Here is a 7,029-nt window from a genome sequence, read left to right as displayed (position 1 = left end):
TGGGCAAACAGAACAGGTTTTGCAGCCGTTTGAGCTAAGATTTTAAAATTATTCACATAATGAAAACCTATACTTTGTCTCGGGTGAGTTTCCCATTCAAATGCATGTAACAGTGAGAAACACACTGTCTTGGCGAAATAAAGAGTTTTTGTACAACTTCATATAAATCGCTGTAACTTTTGATAGAAGACTCAGACAAACATGTTTATGGCTTTATCTTATAGAACTCAATATCCCCGTGCTGGGCAAACAGAACAGGTTTTGCAGCCGTTTGAGCTAAGATTTTAAAATTATTCACATAATGAAAACCTATACTTTGTTTCAGGCGAGTTTCCCATTCAAATGCATGTAACAGTGAGAAACGCATTGTCTTGGCGAAATAAAGCGTTTTTCAACCACTTCATATAAATCGCTGTAACTTTTGATAGAAGACTCAGACAAACATATTTATGGCTTTATCTTATAGAACTCAATATCCCCGTGCTGGGCAAACAGGTTTTGCAGCCGTTTGAGCTAAGATTTTAAAATTATTCACATAATGAAAACCTATACTTTGTTTCAGGCGAGTTTCCCATTCAAATGCATGTAACAGTGAGAAACGCAATGTATTGGCGAAATAAAGCGTTTTCGTACAACTTCATATAAATCGCTGTAACTTTTGATAGAAGACTCAGACAAACATGTTTATGGCTTTATCTTATAGAACTCAATATCCCCGTGCTGGGCAAACAGAACAGGTTTTGCAGCCGTTTGAGCTAAGATTTTAAAATTATTCACATAATGAAAACCTATACTTTGTTTCAGGCGAGTTTCCCATTCAAATGCATGTAACAGTGAGAAATACACTGTCTTGGCGAAATAAAGCGTTTTTCAACCACTTCATATAAATCGCTGTAACTTTTGATAGAAGACTCAGACAAACATGTTTATGGCTTTATCTTATAGAACTCAATATCCCCGTGCTGGGCAAACAGAACAGGTTTTGCAGCCGTTTGAGCTAAGATTTTAAAATTATTCACATAATGAAAACCTATACTTTGTTTCAGGCGAGTTTCCCATTCAAATGCATGTAACAGTGAGAAACGCAATGTATTGGCGAAATAAAGCGTTTTCGTACAACTTCATATAAATCACTGTAACTTTTGATAGAAGACTCAGACAAACATGTTTATGGCTTTATCTTATAGAACTCAATATCCCCGTGCTGGGCAAACAGGTTTTGCAGCCGTTTGAGCTAAGATTTTAAAATTATTCACATAATGAAAACCTATACTTTGTTTCAGGCGAGTTTCCCATTCAAATGCATGTAACAGTGAGAAACGCATTGTATTGGCGAAATAAAGCGTTTTCGTATAACTTCATATAAATCGCTGTAACTTTTGATAGAAGACTCAGACAAACATATTTATGGCTTTATCTTATAGAACTCAATATCCCCGTGCTGGGCAAACAGAACAGGTTTTGCAGCCGTTTGAGCTAAGATTTTAAAATTATTCACATAATGAAAACCTATACTTTGTCTCGGGTGAGTTTCCCATTCAAATGCATGTAACAGTGAGAAACACACTGTCTTGGCGAAATAAAGCGTTTTTGTACAACTTCATATAAATCGCTGTAACTTTTGATAGAAGACTCAGACAAACATGTTTATGGCTTTATCTTATAGAACTCAATATCCCCGTGCTGGGCAAACAGAACAGGTTTTGCAGCCGTTTGAGCTAAGATTTTAAAATTATTCACATAATGAAAACCTATACTTTGTCTCGGGTGAGTTTCCCATTCAAATGCATGTAACAGTGAGAAACACACTGTCTTGGCGAAATAAAGCGTTTTTGTACAACTTCATATAAATCGCTGTAACTTTTGATAGAAGACTCAGACAAACATGTTTATGGCTTTATCTTATAGAACTCAATATCCCCGTGCTGGGCAAACAGGTTTTGCAGCCGTTTGAGCTAAGATTTTAAAATTATTCACATAATGAAAACCTATACTTTGTTTCAGGCGAGTTTCCCATTCAAATGCATGTAACAGTGAGAAATACACTGTCTTGGCGAAATAAAGCGTTTTTCAACCACTTCATATAAATCGCTGTAACTTTTGATAGAAGACTCAGACAAACATGTTTATGGCTTTATCTTATAGAACTCAATATCCCCGTGCTGGGCAAACAGGTTTTGCAGCCGTTTGAGCTAAGATTTTAAAATTATTCACATAATGAAAACCTATACTTTGTCTCGGGTGAGTTTCCCATTCAAATGCATGTAACAGTGAGAAACACACTGTCTTGGCGAAATAAAGCGTTTTTGTACAACTTCATATAAATCGCTGTAACTTTTGATAGAAGACTCAGACAAACATGTTTATGGCTTTATCTTATAGAACTCAATATCCCCGTGCTGGGCAAACAGGTTTTGCAGCCGTTTGAGCTAAGATTTTAAAATTATTCACATAATGAAAACCTATACTTTGTCTCGGGTGAGTTTCCCATTCAAATGCATGTAACAGTGAGAAACACACTGTCTTGGCGAAATAAAGCGTTTTTGTACAACTTCATATAAATCACTGTAACTTTTGATACACTCAAAAAAATGAATGAGGTGGATTGTTCAGTGTATATTAATTATTTATTTTCATTTTACTTAAAATATATGTTTTTGTTAAGTTAACATATGTTTTTCTAATCAAGTCTACGTAATTGTGTCTATTATTCAACGTACATAATACTAATGTGTTACTTGATCGCATAACATTTAAGTTAAGTCAATGAGGATCGATATACCTTGTATATCCACAAGGTGGCAGTAATGCAAAAACAGTTGTAATGAAACCGCGCAGAACAAGAAGGTTTCACGGCTTGTGCCTGCTCATGCACAAGACTTCAAATTTAACTGAAAAAGGCTGTTTTGGCGCCAAGCTGCTGTTTCTTTGAGAGGTAAGACCACTTTTTTCTTTGACTATGTTGTGTAGTATCTATATGTCCAGCATGGTTATATTTTGCGTTTGTCTTACAAGACATGTTATATCGTTTGCGTGCGCTTGTTTTACATTAGTTTTACTGGGTCCTGGACATGCTTATTTTGTGGACTGTGTAAGAAACATTTTTATTGTTTTTTGTTTTATTAAGGGATTAGCTACAGGGGTTCATGGGGTTATTCTTTCAAGGGGTTATTTTTCCATTTGCTTTCTTGGGATTCCTTTTCTGTAATCCGAGAGTCGGAAATATCGAATAGGATAGCAAGGATAGCATAAAGTGACATTTAAAATCCAAAAAGTCAAGGGCGAAAGCCACTGTGACACCATTGTTCTGCTCTATCAGTAATCTGTATTATGTAAAAATGGTCTGTAAATACAGCATGTTTCCTAGCGGAGTTATACATATCAATGTAGTTATAAATTACAGTTTGTGAAAGTACACACTTAATTTTTTTAATAAAATTATTCAAGACATATGAGTGGACAGACAATGGAGGTCGACAGACCTGGTGATAATTGCTTCTATAGAAAGTTAGCACATGGCAGTGTCAATCTCTTGCTTTTCTTCTGAGTAGTATTTTATTTAGTTGTAATTCAAACAATAATTTGCTTCTTGAAATTAAGTAATGAATTTCTTGTTTTACTTTATAAATCTCAGATCCTGCCTTTACCTGCTCCCTCCTATACTGATGTGGTGTATGTGGTACTGCTGAGCTTGTATGTGGTATGTGAACTGTTATACTTTTAAAAACAAAACTGTTTTATAAGTTAAGTTTTCTTTTGTGACCCATCCCATGCCCCTGTTATTTCGTCTCCACATCTGAACCATGGTAAAGGTTGCAGTTCAAGGGCCTGAGGCATGAAATTCTTTTCAGATCAGCTGTGATCAATATTTTTTGGAACTTGATAAATAACAATAAAAGCTGTAATGGCTCCATTAGCATTTTGTGTAAATGTTTGTGTTAAAATTATAGCTTTAATGAGGTCTTTCTACATTAGTTTTAGTTTGTATATGTGTACATATAGTATGTATATTTACAGTACAGTATGTTGTGTTTGTTGACATATTTTCAGGTGGAAGCAGAATATGTGAGGATTACTACTGCTGCACATGTTCCAAGGCTTTTTACACAACTTGACCAATACACTGACCAGCTCATAAAAGTCTTCAAGAAAAAAGGAGGCGTTGCAGGGAAGAAAATTAGACAAACTTTGGCCCCAGCCACACAGGTGCGTTATTCTGTTGGTAGCAAAATATTATGGCTAATAAGATCATTTTCAAATTTAAACAGCTAGTGTATGGTAGCTGCACAGTGCACTTACATTTATATTAAGCAAGACAAAGTTTGGTACTCAAAACGTTGGAAAATTTAAATTACCTAAACATATGTAAAATCTGATCCCTTGATTTAGGTTAAACCAGAAGTGAATGTTTTTATGTTATGTTTTGAATGCAAAAAAGATGATGTATTAGTTTGTCTTTACCTCCATTATGGACATATATAATGTGGTGGAAACCCTGCCCAACAGGTTAACTATTCATGTCCATGTGATGATTAGTTGGTCTTGTGTACATGTCTATCTGTGCAGTGGATATGTCATTCATTTTGCGTATAATGTGAGTTTCTGTCATCCTAAAGTATTTCTGTTTTCTCTTCCTGTATCTCTGCCACTCTCTACAGAAGGAAACCATTGAAAAGGGGAGGGAGTGTGTCCTCAGGGCACTACCTTTTTACCTGAATGAAGACCCAAGCATCCTCTTCAAAGAATAATTGGTTGGTAATTTTTAGTTTAGTTTTTTATCTGTATTAAACCAAATTTTGAATAACTAATGTTGTTGCATGTTGTAATGTTGTTGTTGTTGTAATTTGCATGGAACCTGTTTAAATGTTTTGGGAAATCTTCTTGTATACCCAAACTATTTATATTTATCGTTGAATCTGTAGTCTAAAATAGTGGCACACTGGGGTGCATGTTCCTAATATTGTGTTTACGTCATTAAAGGGTAGCTTTGGCCCTTTTTCTTTCTTTTTTTTAAAACTGGATGCCATTTTTCTATGTTTTTGTGTCTAAGCTACAGCTGTTCAGAGGGAGCTGGAACAAATTACCCTTGCTATCTTTACCATCGAAAGAGCTGATGCCAGCACTCCTCCAGCCGATGTGGGTATAACCATCTAGTGTGTCCTGCATGACCTGGAAGACCTGGCCTCTGCATGTGCACTCTTAATGGGTGAGATATATGCACTGAATCTCAGTTAACCTCAAGACTGAAAGCTAAGAGACAATCAAAAGTATTGAGATTTAAAGGATTTAATTGAGAGATGATACTGCACCAGAAATGTTGAAGGGTGGTGTGTATATTAGCGTTCAAGGCATATTGTTATGAGGTGGAAATATGTTCATCTTCAGTTTGTGTTACATTGTGTGCATTGTAAAGGTAATTGCAATACATACTAAAAATAAGGGTAAGTTAGGAGGTTGATCTGATATCCCCGTGTTGGTGTTGTTCCCAGATCATCATACTAAATGTTGTTCCAGGATCAACATTGCAAGTGACCAATCAGAATGTTGTGACGTCATACTTTTGCGACTTCGGGAAAAACCGGCGTAAAACAAAAAACTGTACTTAAGCTGCGTGAAACCGCCTCTGTCCGCCGATCAACTGACCCTAACCCTAACCGTAACCCTTTAATAAACAGTAAGCAGAATTGATATTGTCCTTGCAACATTGGAATTTCATAAATGCACGAATGGCTTGGAATAGAATAACGTCACAACAATGTGATTGGTCACTTGCAATGTTGAACCTGGAACAACATTTTCATGATGGTCTGGGAACAACACCAACACGAGGATATCAGATCATCCAAGTTGGGAATGCAGGATGAATGTATATTTTGTGGACTTTTAAAGACGAACAATTGTTTCCATGTTAAAATGTTTACATCTGAAGTTTTTTGCCCAAACACTGGTAAAATAAATGTTGACAGTGGCAAGTGTTAAATGGTTACTGCTGTGCTGTTGCAAAAAAACTGAACGCTGACAAGCTGTTTTATTGTTAGACCATAATGTTGGCATGTTTTGTTAAAGTTTTATTTGGGATGGTGATGTAATTTTCTTTGATTGCTAATATCAGTGGACTATTTATTATTATTATTATTGTTGTTGTTGTTGTTGTTGTTACATAATTTTTTTTTTTTTTAAATTGTGGCTGTTGAGGTGGACACTTCACTTTGCATTGTTAAAGGAAAGCACTTCATTGGCATTGTGTTACTGGACTGACCCTAAGCAATCATTGCAAATAGCAACTTTGCTATCCATTTTAGACACTAAAAGAAAAAAAACACTCACAGACCTTACTAGCATCACATGTGCATAACTCAAGTGTCATCTTATCAATGTGTTATGTAATCTTCAATGCGTTTTTTTTTTTTTTCTTCTATTTCTGGTAGATACAGACATTTAATTTAAAGTCTTGATGTTGCATCTGTCTACATACTGTTAGTTACTAACCCTAATGAGCTGTTGTGTTTTATTTTGGACTGGGTTTACACAAATGCTCACTGAATGTGTTGGCAATAAAATAAATTTTAAAAAATAAGTTGGATGTACTTAATTCATTTGTGTGGAACCTGTTGACAAAATAGATTTATGTAAAACTAATTAATAAAGCACAAGGTGGCTGAAAATATAATATTTGAATTAATCTAACTTAAATTTAACATTTTACTGCCACAAATAAGAAATGTGTTGAAGTAACTAATCTAAACTATCTAACCTGAAAATATATCATCTATGTTCATACAACATAACTTGATTTAGTTAGTCTTAAATATGTCTTGTTAATCTTAAGTAGTTTTTTTTAATTAGATGAACTAAAGATTTTTGCTTTAAACTAACATAATTCAATTTCGTGGAACCTGTTGACAAAATAATTTTAATTAAAGTCAACGTTTCATTTTTTTGAGTGTAGAAGACTCAGACAAACATGTTTATGGCTTTATCTTATAGAACTCAATATCCCCGTGCTGGGCAAACAGAACAGGTTTTGCA

At 34.9% G+C, this 7,029-nt stretch overlaps 1 long non-coding RNA gene across 3 annotated transcripts; it reads left to right on the top strand.

Annotated features, from left to right (window-relative positions):
* Window positions 1-2,588: 2,588 nt before the first annotated feature.
* On the top strand, window positions 2,589-6,826 carry LOC146581811 (uncharacterized). Of its 3 annotated transcripts, XR_014893905.1 has the most exons (5): window positions 2,589-2,935; window positions 3,635-3,700; window positions 4,051-4,206; window positions 4,659-4,751; window positions 5,051-6,826. It is a non-coding gene; the product is annotated as an uncharacterized LOC146581811 (long non-coding RNA). The 3 variants fall into 3 exon arrangements; XR_014893906.1 differs by lacking the exon at window positions 3,635-3,700; XR_014893904.1 differs by having other exon boundaries at window positions 2,589-3,700; window positions 5,051-6,825.
* Window positions 6,827-7,029: the final 203 nt, after the last annotated feature.

The sequence above is a fragment of the Mchenga conophoros genome, linkage group LG2 (genome assembly GCF_057382185.1).
Source record: "Mchenga conophoros isolate Kocher_MC1m ecotype Shallow Benthic linkage group LG2, M_conophoros_male_GT1.1, whole genome shotgun sequence".
NCBI classification, from domain to species: domain Eukaryota; kingdom Metazoa; phylum Chordata; class Actinopteri; order Cichliformes; family Cichlidae; genus Mchenga; species Mchenga conophoros.
This window is presented reverse-complemented; position numbering and strand designations above follow the sequence as displayed.